The sequence below is a fragment of the Helicoverpa zea genome, chromosome 21 (assembly GCF_022581195.2).
Source record: "Helicoverpa zea isolate HzStark_Cry1AcR chromosome 21, ilHelZeax1.1, whole genome shotgun sequence".
Taxonomy (NCBI): Eukaryota; Metazoa; Arthropoda; class Insecta; order Lepidoptera; family Noctuidae; genus Helicoverpa; species Helicoverpa zea.
The window spans coordinates 9283781-9299130 of NC_061472.1; positions in this window are offsets into that span (position 1 = coordinate 9283781).

A 15350-nucleotide genomic window follows, 5' to 3' on the forward strand; every position below is an offset into this window, starting at 1 on the left:
ATTATCTTTGCGAATTTAACGTCTCTTGATTTGGACATACAGCCTTGGCCAAAAGTATTGAGCACCTTACAAATTTCGCTAGATCACGGTAATTATGGGAGAAACCCGAATCTATCGTTGAAGTATTCTTTTATCGGTTATCTATAAAGATTTTAAAACAATGACTTATGCCGCAGTTGACAATAAAACACCTGGGTGCAAGAAAATGTGTCTTTTACAATTTTTGAATTTATTTTCTAGTTCGCTACCATCGCTCGTTGAGACAACATCCAGTGATCTAGTGCGCCTTTGGTATTTTATTTCAAAGTTTTAAGTGTTATAGTTGCGATAAGCCAAAATGAAACGAACTTTATTTAGAATAACGAGTGCAGATACAGCTTCTGTACGGGCAAGGGAAATCACAAGTAGAGATTTCCAAAACTGTGAAATGTTCGCGCCGATCCGTGCATTATGCTATTCAGCGATTCTCTGATACCGGATCACATCAAAATACACCGAGAACCGGGCGCAAACGCATCACCATAGGCCGTCAGGATCGTCAGTTACTGAGAGAGTCATTAAGAAATAGGAAAAAAACATCTTCAGAGCTCGCTGCTGAGTTTTCAGAACAAATGAAGAAAACAATTTCTGCTCGAACTACTCGTAGAAGGCTTCAGAAAGCTGGTCTGAAAGGCTGTAAAGCAAGGAAGAAGCCATGGCTCTCCGAGAGCAACAAAAAAGCTCGGTACAAATGGGCCTTACAACACCGAACTTTCACCGCTGAAGATTGGTCAAATGTTGTGTGGTCAGACGAATGAAACTTTGAGGTGAGTAAGTCAATTTAATGCCCTCACAAAATAATATGAAATGGTTTAAATTCTAAACGCACAGAGGAAGTTCTTTTTATTTCCGGAACTCAATATTTTTCTCTTTATTGCAGATTTTTGGTACACCTGGTGTGACCTTTGTGCGTCGCCGGGTGGGCGAAGAATTTAAACCAGAGTGTGTGGTCCCAACCGTAAAACACGGCGGCGGCAGTATAATGGCCTGGGGTTGCGTGACAGATTCTGGAGTTGGCGAATTGTTCGTGTGTGAGGGCCGCATGGACTCTTCTAAGTACATAAATGTGCTAGAAACTGCGTTGCTGCCTTCATTCACGAAACTTTTCGGTGACACGAACATGGATAGTGATAAATGCCAGCAGGATAACGCGCCTTGCCACAAATCTGCCCGCACTATGACTTGGTTTCAGGAAAATAGCATAGAGCTTCTTGACTGGCCTGCCCAGTCGCCAGATCTGAACCCCATAGAACATTTATGGGGTTTATTAAAGCGTCGAGTTAGGCGCCACACAATTAACAACAGAGAAGAATTGAAACGCTACCTGCGCCTAGAATGGAACGCGATTACTGCTGAAGACTGTAAAAATCTTGTTAGCTGTTTACCAAAAAAAAATTCTGCTGTAATTAAGGCAAAGGGTGGACCCACAAAATATTAATTTTCAATGAATAAATAGTAAATTACAAATAAAAAAAAGTTTTGTTTTATTTCTGTTTGATACTCCGCATAAAACTGAAAGATGTCATGGGTGCTCAATACTTTTGGCCAAGGCTGTACATCAATAGATGGCGCGCGTGAGCGCATTATTACTAACATCAAACAAGATCTAACCTAAGTACGCATGTACCAAATTAATACAATACTGGAATGAAGCAATAACTGGATGGAATAATACCAATTTACGTTTTCTAATCCGTTATAAACTAAAGCGATGTTTTTTCAATTGATTTCATTTGTTTACTTTTGACAACCCTTACAGCTTACTTAGCTATGGACTCGCTATTCGGGTCCTGGGCATGAGCACATGCATCTATAGCTACACATAGCGACGACTCGGTATTCGGGTTGCGGGCATAAGGAATGAACTATGGTTCGACTCGAATCCCGGGTGCTGGGCATCGAAAGTGTTAACTGAATACACGAACGGTAGGTATATGTTTATTTTTACCGGGATTAAATTATTCAGTAGACTACAAGTTGGAAATTAAGCTACGGAATAAACAGGAGATCAACTGAAGGTACTTTTTCTGACTAGTGTTAAGTTCTCGATAACTCTGATTGGTCAACAAGATCGGGCCTGGCAATCTTCGACTCGAAGATTGTCAAAATATTGTCATTAGAATAGATTAAAACCTGACCGTGACGGCACAATATTCTTCGGTGACCGTTAACCACACAAATGACCTAAGTCACTATCACAGATATTTCACGTATAATTCCTTGTCCAAAAGTGTATCAAGTTGCGGTCAAATATCAGGAAAACCAAAATGGGCAATTGGTAAGTTTATTAACAATCATTGCGAACTATAAATATTTCCCTACTTAAATATTTATCGTGTTTTACAAGGTTTTTCAAAGTTACATCGGATTGACTCGGTGAACAGCAGACTGGTATGTTTTGCATCGCATGCGCCTCTGAAGATATCGTCACAATGTGATGATATATTTATATTGGTGGTTTAAGTAACCGTCTCGGAATGTTTCTGTGGGAAAAAGTTTTCTAACATGGTGTGGCAGCTTATTACATTGTGGACGAAGCTCTGGGCAAATACATGAAACTGCTTAATGGAACGCCTTCAAAGCTTTGGACATACTTACTAATGAATGTGCTAAAACTGATTGGGTCTGCCTGTAACATTCTATTGATTTACTTAAGTTTTGCATGGTTTGAGTGAACTTTTATTTTTTAGTATCTCCGACTGCTGCGGTCGAGGAGGAGGAGGAGGAGCGGCGGCGGCGGCTCCGGAGGAGTAAGTACTGACCAGATCATTAATTGACCGAGCATGGAAGTAAGCATGCAACATGCAGCAAGCATGGCTTCTGTCACGGCTCCGGCGCTGCGGGGCTCCGGCGGTACCATGCGAGCTTATCGTCGCAGATGGTTTTCACGCTCACCACCGCAGCTTCGGCTTGCTGCCCGGCAGAGCCGGCCAGCCTCAGCCGCGGCGGCGAGCGCTTCAACTACCTGCGCCTCAGCTCGCAGGCCGCCTCGCCCCTCCGCGCCTACACGGTTTTGAATTGCACTCTAGGGGTAGGGCAGACAAGACTACGTGGAGTCGGTTTTGCAGCGATTCGTTTTCGTCACTAACTTCAATTTTTAATACAATGTTTTGAATCCAAATTAAATTCTACCATAAAAAAAAATGGATGATTCGATCTCAGTGGCGTGCACTTGGAGAGGCCTATGTCCAGCAGTGGACTGCGATAGGCTGATGATGATGATGATGATAAAAAAAAACGAGCCAATAACAATGAGATCAAGAAAAACGAGGCCGAGTTAGTAAATTAGATGTCAATTGTCCAATAAATAATTTTGTAACTAGACTTATAATTTCCCATTAAAATAGAACATATAATTTGAAACAATTATCATAAAATATGCAGCAAGCAACAGGATTTATTTATTAGAACAATTGCCACCCTCACACCGCATAAAATATAGCTTTATCATCAAATTGCCCAACTGTCATGCAGCAATATAATAATGCCCGTACAATGTGATAAATAATGAAGTTAAGATAGTTATTAATCACTTGGCCCGATAAAGCTAGACAGTATTCATAATGCTCGGGCATTATAAATAATGCCCGAATTAATCACATGGTCCATAACGTATACACTGCGGATCTTGCGCACGCGTTTTACGCGACGCGTTGCAAGCTTGTATGTACATCGCACTCAAAACAGCGGGGTGTAGGGAGGAGGGGGGCGCCCGTCGCCCCGCAGCGCTGTTGCCGCTCGCTCGCTCATTCAGTCAGTTCGTCTTGCGCCATTGCGAAGGTTGGACTACGCTTCATTGAGTGTCATTACGGGACGAGCGAGCGAGCGAGAATCGGAGCTGTTGGATGGATACGAGTTAAAATGTCTTCAAGTACCAAACGACCACGATACGTGTGTACATTCACAGATAGTTTAAAACAAAGATTTCCGATTATGAAAGATGGAAGAGAACCTACCGAAGTGTTTTGTTCAATATGTAATAATCATTTTTCAATTAAGTTCAAGGGAGGTGCTGATATGGAAAAACATATCCTAACGGAAAAACATACTCTTTATAAATAATAAACCGACTCTTTATTTCAACCACAAAGTTCTGGACTGACAGACCAAATAGCCGCCGCTGAAGCCACTTTAGCTTTCCACACAGTGAAACATCACCAGTCATTTAAATCTATGGATTGCACCAGCCAACTGGTAAAGGCTATATTTGAAGATTCCAATAATGCGAAGAGTATTTCTTGTGCACGAACGAAGACTGAGGCCATTGTAACGGGCGCGATACCCAGGTAAAAGTCTCATTACAAAATGTCAACGACTCTATTAGATGTATTACGCGGAATTATAATTCATTTATCAGATGTATTACGCGGAAGAGATGACGTGGGATTTAAAAAGACAATTTATTATATCTAGCGTCTCAGAAGTTCAAACTGCTAGATCCAGACGCCGTGACCCTGATCAATCACCTAAAAGAGTATACACATTAAATTTGAATACGTTGGCTATTTCAGAAACTGTGGTGAGGAACGCGATAAAAAAATCTAAACAAGGATTTGTTCAAGCAGATAGACGAGGAAGACATCCACCGCCTAATAAAACAGCAGATATAGTTAAAGAGACAGTACGAAAACATATTAGCAAGATACCTAAATATGAGAATGATAATAAATATAAGAGCCATTATAGTCGAAACAGAACAGAAAGACATTATCTTGGAAGCCACCTAAACCTAAATATTGATAAATTATATTCTTGTATTTAGAGTTCTGTACTGAAGAGGGTTTACCGAAAGAGAATATGGCAAAGGCGTGGCTATACAGACATATTTTTAATACAGAGTTTAATTTCGGTTTCAATCCTCCTGCTCATGATACTTGTGATGATTGCGATACGTATGTTACCAAATACAAAAATGCCACAGATGAAACTGAAAAAAATAATATTAAAGCTCTACATCATAAACACCTTGAGGAAAGCGGTCTACGATACACTTTGAAAGGATTTGATAAAGTTGCAGCTATGCCACGGTGCCAAAAAAATGCTGACAGTGGACCTCCAAAAATGTTTACCCATACCCTATTTAACTAAAGGGCAGAGTTAGTATTACAGAAAGTTGTGGACTTTTAACTTCACAATTATGGATTCAGTTCCCAAAGAAAGTTGGTGTTTTATGTGGGATGAGACCGTGGCAGGACGAGGCGGTAACGATTGTCACCGATCTATTCCAGCAAAAAATAAATTGATGAAGATCGAAGAACAAATGAATATCTCGTCATTAAAATTGAAGCAGGAAGTAACAACACGTTGGAATTCTACCTACGACATGCTCATGCGATTTCTTAGAGTGAAAGATCCGCTAATAGCCACGCTATACGCTATACGCAATAATGCGGCCAGACTAAGAGGACTGGTCTGTGATTCAAAAAGCGACTGAAGTTTTAAAAATATTTTACAATGTCACTGTAGAAATAAGTGGCGAAGAATATGTGTCTTCTTCATAATATACACGAATATTTTTTAATTAGTACACAAAAAAATAGGGCTCTATCTGTACCCGTTACTGATCATATTTGTGTAATCAAAACTAAAAAAAACGAAATCCCAAAATTGTCCAGGAAAATTCGACATATTTGGTAAATTCATAATTGAATCAATCATTCATAACAATTGCTACTAGAAAATACTACGCGCAGTGCTATCTCGTTTTGAATGCCATTCATAGATCCCAGCAAACTCGCGTCTAAGGTCAAGCCACGCCCCCTTCTGCGCCAGCGATCCCTTTTCAAGCGAGCGAGAAACAGACAGTGCTAATTTGTTAGCGGAAGGGTGCGCGCGTTTTTATTTTTTACCATTGTTTACGTTTTTACTGTCGCGATGTCTTATCAATTTACATCTCGGGAGTATACGGCGATGATACGAGCATACTTTTTGTGTGGTGAGAACGCGAGAGCCGCAGTACGTATGTACAGAGAATTGTACCCAAATGCTCGCCAGCCGAACGTTCGGACTGTGGTAAATGCCTACCAGCGTTTACTCGACCACGGATCATACCGAGCACCGGCTCATAGCCAAGGACGTGGAAGACCGGCGTATTCGCAGGATCTGTACGACGATGTCGTGGACTACTTCGAAGAAGATCCCCGGCGAAGTACAAATGACGCAGCTCGTCATTTTAACATCAGCCAGTCCTGTGCATGGAAAATAATTAGTTCGTATGGATATCATCATGATTGGGAAAAGGCTCGGAGGAGGAGTATGGATATCATCCATACCACTACAGAAAAGGTCAAGAATTGACCACTGTGGATTACGAACAAAGGATGACATTGTGCAGATGGATACTCGACAACACAGAAGCAAATATCCTCTTCTCAGACGAGTGCATGTTTACGCGTGTCGGATTGTTCAATCAACACAATGAACACTGGTGGTCAATACGCAATCCAATGTTAACAAGGGAGAACTCTTTCCAACACAGGTTTTCCATTAACGTTTGGGCAGGAATTCTCAACGACAACATTGTTGGCCCGTATTTCATAGAAGGGCGCCTTACTGGCGAATCTTATTTAGCTTTGCTGCGGAATATGGTGTCTGAAATGCTGGAAGAGATTCCATTAGCCAATTTAAGAGATGTCTGGTTCCAGCAAGACGGCGCGCCTCCGCACTACCACAGCGCAGTGCGTGAGTACTTAAACGAGCAGTTCGGGAGTCGGTGGATCGGTCGAGGCGGCCCCGTGGCATGGCCGCCACGATCTCCTGATCTCACGCCATTGGACTTTTTTTTGTGGAGTGAAATTAAACGACGAGTGTACGTTAGTGAGCCTACAAGTGTAGAACAATTAAAACAGCGCATACTGGACGCATTTGACGAAGTAAAAAGTAAACGAGACATACTTTTATCATTAAAAAACAATTTAATTAAACGTGCTCGTGTTTGTATTGAAAATGGTGGTGGACATTTTGAAGGACAGCTAAAATATCTGTAAGTTTTTTTTGTAAATAAGTAGGTACGTAAATTCTAAGGTGACATAACAATTATTGTAAATATCAGCTGATTCAAACTTTTTAAATACGCCAAAATTACTTATTTTCACAAGTTTTACAACTTTACTTATTTGATTTCTTTTTACCACGTAATCTTTTAATTTAGTCACCTAATTTCTTAATAATTCATTTTGAAAAAGTTGGTAATTTTGTTGGTCCTAAGCCCAAATAAAGTATGAAGGAAAAGTTTGAATTGAATAAAAGTTTATTTTCCGTACACCTTTTATTTTACTTTTTCTTAGTTTTTAATCGTAACGCATCTATGCGTTTTAGTTACCTACATTCGTTATCAGCTGTTGGACGCGGGGCAAGTTCGAGCGAGAGCACGCGAATGCGAGAGCGACAGAATATTATTAATGAATACTACTATGAATGACCTGGAATAACTTGTACAATGTTTCCATGAATTGAGTGAAATTTTTGGATATAACTTATCGCTAATAACTTTGCTGATTATGAATATTAGTTTTTGAAACTTTGCATAGATAATACTAAGAACTTTTTAAATGAGCCCTTTAAGTATGTGCACTAATTAAAAAATAGCGGTGTATAGTTTATTGTAAAGTAATAAACAGGACACTTAAATACTCCACCGCAAACGAAAAACTTGAAAGCCTGCTCAATTCGCTTAAATCACAAATGAATTCAAGATTTGACGGGGTGGAACATAATGCAGTTCTTTGTGAGGCCACAATATTAGATCCAAGATTTAAGAAAAGCGGGTTTGGTGATCCTCGCAACTTCGATACAAGAACTACCAGTTCCACAAGCGACGTCTTCACAGCCTGGTGAATCTAGCTCTATTTGGGATGAATTTGACGCCGAAATAGCCAGTCTCGTTCCCAAAATCCGACGGCAGCTGGTATAGTAGAATTCGATAAATATATACAAGAACCGCTCATCAAAAAAGCGGAAAATCCACTGCTTTGGTGGAGCGAGCGTAAAGGTGTGTGTATATCCACGATTATACAAATTTATGTTGTTTCAACTAAACATCATGGCTAAACATCACGGCTACGTCCGTGCCCTGCGAGAGAGTTTTTTCTAAAGCGGGACTAATTTTAAATGAAAGAAGAACTCGCCTTAAGACAAAAAAGTTATCGCAATTAGTATTTATTAGTAGCAATAAAAAAAAACAAAAGAAAAGAACAAAAAAATAATAACAATCATTGTATTGTACAGTTGATTTGTAATACGCCAATATTCATTGTCATTAAATCTAAATTCATGAATGAATATTGCCAGTCCTAAGCCTGGAAAGCCTGTTAAAATCTAAATGAAAAATTGAACTAATTATCCCGTAAGGTAAGTATGAAGGAAGATCAACTTTGTTACATAAAGTTTGTGTATGTGTACCTGTGCATAATAGGTACGTACGACGAGACAGAAGTGCATCGTGAATAATCGTGATACATATTCCTATTGGTTTCATGTCGTACGTAACGCATGTCAACAATTCGACATCGCACTGCAATATAATTCGATATCTCATGTATATCTAGTGATATTAGATCCTTACATGCCGCCTGTACATACATCACAGAAGTGACAGAAGTGTTGGTGGGCCGCGGCATTGCGCGACATCTCAGGTGATGTTCTAATCTAAAATAATATTACGCGTTTATTATTTTTGTGTTTTTGGATTTATTTTTCTTGTAACATTAGTAATTTTAGTGTTTTTAGCTTATAGTGTAAATAAAACAAGCCGCAGCACACGGATGCGCAGCGGGAATGATATGGATTATAGTGCATATCAATCTTCTGGATCTCTGGATGCACTAGAGAGATGCCGCCTGTGCCCCCAAGCTCGTTTCTTCAGAGGTAAGCGAGGCTTGAGCGTGTACATTGGGAAGATCCACAAATCTCAATGTGCAGGCTCTGCCAATGCTACTAACTGCTACAAACTCGACTCCAACCACCGATCCTTTCTGGCAAAAATTATCTAAATTAAAAAACTCAATTCCGATATTAAAGCGAGTTCCCGGTGGAGCCAGGCCTCTGGTTGCTCAACACTTGGCAGGTTGTGTTCGCCTGGCTGCACGGGAGAACTCGCAACGTGCTTGGGAGCAATTGCTCACCTTCCCAAACAAAAAGTCCTTGACAAAACAAATTAAAGACAACTGCCTAACTTTAGGTCATGAAGATTTCGATACCAAATTACCGACCCAAAGACTTTCTAATATACCCCGCCTAGAGGAATCAAAGCTAGGCGAGGGTGACAGTCGGGGGGCTGCTAGAATTCTCTTTAGCAGTGATGTGGTGGCTCCGTGTTCTCCAGACACGTTCTCCGCTCTGGAGAGTAAACACCCAGCCCCAGCAGATGGCCTCTCTTTTCCCGACCCTCCTGATTCAGACGCACCACAATTTCTGGTCGGCAGCCATAGGCTCCTTCAGGAACACCTGAAGGATCTTACCTGCCCGAGCGCCGGGGAAGCTGGTGAGTTACTCTTGAAGGAGCTTACGGCCCTGACCAACCTTATGCTCTCCGGCAAGGTGGACGAAACCGTCATAGCAATTTTGTATGGAGCAAACCTCTGTGCTTTGCGCAAGATATATGGCGGTATTCGTCCAATTGCCGTGGGGACCACTTATCGTCGTATGGCAGCTAAAATCTGCTGTAAATTTTATAGTGAGGACGTTTCGAACAAATTTCAGCCCCTGCAGCTAGGTTATGGCTCGAAAGGGGGCTGCGAGGCTGCCGTACACGCCCTATCAAAATTATGGGAATGAAGAAGGTTGACATTAAGAACGCCTTCAACTCGGTGAACAGGGACACCTTGCTGGCAGAAGCTAAAAAAGAAATACCCCAAATTTTCAGTTTCTTGCTGGCCGTGCTATAGACATCCAACAAAATTACTTTATCGGGACAACCTATTAGATCCCGCTGTTGGCTGTCAACAAGGTGATCCCCTCGTGCCTGTGATTTTTAGTTTGGCAATTAACCCAATAATTCGGCAACTAAATTCTGAATTCAACGTCTGGTATCTCGATGATGGGACCCTGGGAGGCAACACAGATAACGTACTTAATGATTTCATTTCCCTAAGAGACAAACTCCATAACATTGGCCTTGACCTTAACATTTCCAAATGCGAACTCTTTATATCTGACACAATCGATAGACAGACGACACTCCAAAATTTTAACGCAGTAGCCGATGGCATAAAAATAATAGACAAAAGTTCTCTTTGCCTCCTGGGGTCACCGAGACATTTTCGGATTTTATTGAGAACAAAACGTGACGTTCCCGGATCAGAATAGGACATCCCCATCTCTCTCCCGTGGGTGTCGTAAGAGGTGACTAAGGGAACCTAAAGTCCAGTGCATAGCACTTTTGGGCCACCCGCACGGTGACGGGTAAATCACCACAACAGCATTCCCAAAGAGGGTTGGTGTCAGGCAGACGGCCGACCATAAAACTTAAGCCGAAACCTATGCAGCATGAGAATAGTAAATGATATGAGCCATAGGGCTAGGGCGTACCCCACAGGCGATGCGCAGGAGCAGCACCTGGCTCCTCCTCCTGTGGGAAATGGACAAGGGTTGTCGCACCATAACGGGCGGGTGCGACGTAAGATGCGAGCTCAAAGTGTGAGAGAATTGAAATTGAGGTATGCCACTTGGAATGTAGGAACGGTGACTGGAAGAGGAAGAGAGCTAGCAGATGTTTTGAAAAGGCGTCGAATAAATGTAGCGTGCCTGCAGGAGACTAAATGGAAGGGTGCAAGGGCTAGAGAGATAGGTGAAGGATATAAGTTTTTATATTGTGGAAGTGACGGCAACAGAAATGGTGTGGGTATAGTTTTGGACAACAGGCGGAAAGAATGTGTCGTAGAAAGAATGATTAGAATGGCGATATGACCAAATTCGATTAAATGGGAAAACTATAATCCCCTTATATGACGTGCCTCATCTGATAAAAGGTATCAGAAATAACCTTTTGACCAAAGATATGATTTATAATACAAATAATGAAGCAAAAATTGTGGAATGGGCATATTTCCAACAGCTTTATGTAGCAGACCAGACACACGGGGAATTAAAAATGTTATTTAAACTAACAGAAGAACATGTAAACCCTGAAAAAATAAATAAAATGAGAGTGAAGTCGGCGACGCAGATCTTCAGTCACAGTGTTGCAGTCACAGTCGCAACAAAGCATTTAACTGCCAGAGGGGATCTTAATATTGAATGTAAAAATTTGATAGATACCACTTTATTATTGGATAAGCTTTACGACAGCTTAAATGTTAATACTTTTCACATTCCGGATGGACAAAAATATAAGGGACCCATTAAAAACATTCGCAGCACTATCAACTATGGGTAGAAGCCAAGAAAATATTAAAAACAATTAAATTTAAAGTAACAAAAAAGTGTGGCAACAAAATAAGATTGACGGAAACAGCTGTCCCATCTGTTCAAAACTTGATTAAAACTATAGAAGGCATAGAAGTAATTTGGAAAATATTACACTCAAAGTATGGTTTTGATACATTTTTGACAAGACATTTGAACCAGGACCCAGTCGAGAACTTCTTTGGAAATATCAGAGGGTTATGGGGCGAGGAATGTTGCCCCTAACATAATAGGATTTGAAAAGGCATTTAAAGCACTTCTCTTAAACAATTATAACTCTCCCCACACAAACCGCGCAAATTGCGAAGAAGATTTAAATGAATGCCTACAATCTTTAGATTTTTTTGTAACAGAGCAGCCGGAAACGACTTCTGATATTTCCAAAGACAACGAAATATTATGTAACAAAGAAATTTTGGTGGAGCGTAGTGAACCTGATGCCGGTCAGAAAAATTATGTGTGGCTGGGTTTTGGCAAAGTGCCTGAAAAATATTGTAAAATTTTGTCGAAAATTTAGACAAAATCTAATAGACCAAGAAAATATACCAACAACACTGACATAAAAATAAAAGCATATGCCAATAAAAATGGCTGTGCGATCTGGTAGCGCCATCTATATTTTTACTAACGGACTACGCCCACGCATCCAAATAAATAGTACTGCGTTTGAATAAAATCAAACGAGCGATGCTACCCCTTCTCTTGCTCCCCGCTCCTGTTCTGTTCCGCACGCCTGGCGAGTAAGAGTGACACGCGCTCGCGCGCCGTGACTCCATTGCTACACCGCTGGAAGTAAACGCATCGCCGTAAGGAAGTATTCGTGCTTCTCCCGTGTCGCATCCTCGCCCCTACTGTAGGATAGCGAACTATTGTGATAATCCGCCCGCGGGTGTGAACGTGACAATTGTGTTATGTGATCGGAAGACCACCGCCAGCCGCTAACTTGTGAAGCCCAACGCTGGAGAGCCAGGTACGCGTGCATTTCCTTGATTGCCTAGACATCGCTCGTTCTTCTTCATCTTAGCTAAACATGCTTGTACCTACTATATTATTATTGAACACCTTTGTATACCATGTTTAATGCAAATAAACGATTTATTTATTTATTTCTCTTCTTGGCGATAACTAGCCATCCTCCAACAAAATACAATCAACTAAAATTTACTATTTGCGTTTATTTCCAAACCACTATCCAAGTAAACAATTAGAAAATTGCTTATCTGCACTTCAAAATATCACAGTAGCATTTATAAAAAAGGTCTACAAAAAATAAATATCAAGAAAATCGTAACAGAAATAGCTGATTTATTAGTTGATTTTCAATTCGACTGTGAAAGTCATAAAGATAAATTAAAACAATATTTTTGTAATACCACTATTCATTTGTTAATATTCAGTTGGTGCAGATCCGTCCATCGAATTTTGGCCGGAAAAATCACATATAGCGGCGAGGATAAAATTAAAATGAACGCATAAATGTATTATAATAAGCATAAACATTGTAAAAACAAAAAGTAATACATCATAATTATTTGTTTTCCTTCAACCTTTTACTGTATTAACGATGACATTTTCTTTTAGAGTAGGTGCTGCAGTTGGTGCAGATCCGTCCATCGAATTTTGGCCGGAAAAATCACATATAGCGGCGAGGATGAAATTAAAATGAACGCACAAATGTATTATAATAAGCATAAACATTGTAAAAATAAAAAGTAATACATCATAATTATTGAGCCATCGAGATCAACACCTATACCAATAACGTAACGGGCCCATCGCATCTCTGCAATCATCAATTATTATTATTATTCGATGTAGTACAACTAATTTAAGATATTTTTTTTATTTGATATCCAGGTGCCTCAACCGTTTCAAGATTTTATACTTGCCGACTATAACGACGGAAAAACGAGAATACTTTTATTTGCGAGAATACACAGAGGGGTAGACAGGAACTGGAAAGCTGCAATCATATATACTGCGACGGAACATTTAAATGCGCGCCTAAACCATTTCTTCTACAGCATCTACGGTGAGGTTGAAAATATCGTAAAACCTTTACCTATGCTACCTTTACCTTTGCCTATGCTTTATTACCTAACAAAACAAAATCGACCTACAAAATATTATTTCAATCATTAAAAACAACAATTCCCAAAATGCATGTTCGCGCCCCACACTAAATGTTACTAAAACCGGCCGGATGTGTGCCCGGCTCTACGGGACGCGAGGGGGTGGAGAGAGGGACGCGGGCGCAAGATGCGCGCGCTGGCTGGAGCCGCGCGCCGCCATTGCTAATATTACACCGCTAGAGCATAGTCGAAAAAACATAAAAATTAATATTAAGCGAAGCCAGTGTCGCGTTGTCCTTGTAAACCTGTAATTATTTATCTTAATTAAAATACTTTTCATTACCTATCAAGAAGAAGTATTATTTGTCTCCGACAATGCAAGTCAATATTTTCACAAGCGATTTTGAGGAAGCTGCCGTGAGGAGTTTTACAGCAGTATTTCCTAACGCACAGATAAAGGGACGCTATTTTCATAAAAAAAAAAAACAAAGAAAGAAACCCAAAATTTACAGATGGGACACGAATTTATTATCTAGTAGTAATTTGTCTTTATAAAACTTTGGTATACCTATTTTGTGCTACATTATGTTTACTTTTCATGTGTGTAACAAAAAATATTTTTTCAAAACTGCGCACTCTTTGGTTCCTTTACCCTACAATAAAAATTAAGTGTCCGACGGTTGCGCCGGACAAAATAAAAATACAGGTATGATAGCGATGCTCGGTAAATGGTTGTACACAGAAGCCCCAACAAATATCAAGAAAATAGAGCTGATCTTCCCTGTCTGCTGGTCACTCCTTTATACCTCCAGACAGGCTGTTTGCCAGAATTGAGAAATCTCTGAAAACAAAGGGAGTGATAATCTCTCCATCCGAATATGCAGATGTTTAAAAACAAAATGGTATGTGCAAAGATCTAGCATCAATTCTTGTATTTGATTGGAAAAAAAGTTACGAGTCCATCATTAAACCTACCACGTCTTGGCATTTTCAGTTTATGAAAATAAAAAGATTTTTATTACAAGAACGAAAACAGAAAACACTTAACAAAAATTTTAGTACAGGGTGAAGAGACGCATAGAAACGAAATACGCCAAAAAAAGACACAAAAAACAATAAAAAAATCACCATGATTTCTCCTCTAATAATCCAGCCAAATCGTGTTTACATAAAACAAGCAAAAATTCAAGACGTCGACAAACTTTCTTAAAAACACTATGGAAATAATTGGAGAAACTTGGAAGAATCGTTTTTTTTTAATCTTTGAGAGAATGAGTACCGCTGATACGAGACAGTTTATGAGATTGTCGAAAGAGACTGATTTTTGTGAAGCAGGATTTACGGATAATACTTGTCATGTTTAAATTTTTTATCTCTCTCTCTCTCTTTCATTTTTATTATAACTATTTTTAATAAATACGTAAATTAAATTATAAAAACATGCTAAAACCTTTTATTTCATGCCTATAACAGATTTATCGTATTTTTTTAATATTATCAATCAAAAGAAATTACTTGATTCTGGATTTTTAAGAGATTTTAATGAAAGCGACATTTACCTACTATCTTGCTGGTTGTTGATATTTTGTATAACACCATCCTTTACTAATTATCATCTTTATTATTTTATAAGACTTCTACTATGACAGTCCAAAAACATCAGCGTGTCACTGCCCTCAAAATCCGTCGAAATGTAAGTAAAGTCACTAGTGGGGAACGAGAAACATTAGTGAGAACTTGCTGCATAGTAAGTGCTAGAGGAACAGCATTGCCTCCAGTCAGTTGTATATTTCCTCGCAAAAATTTTAAGAATTACATGACCAAAAATACTCCGGC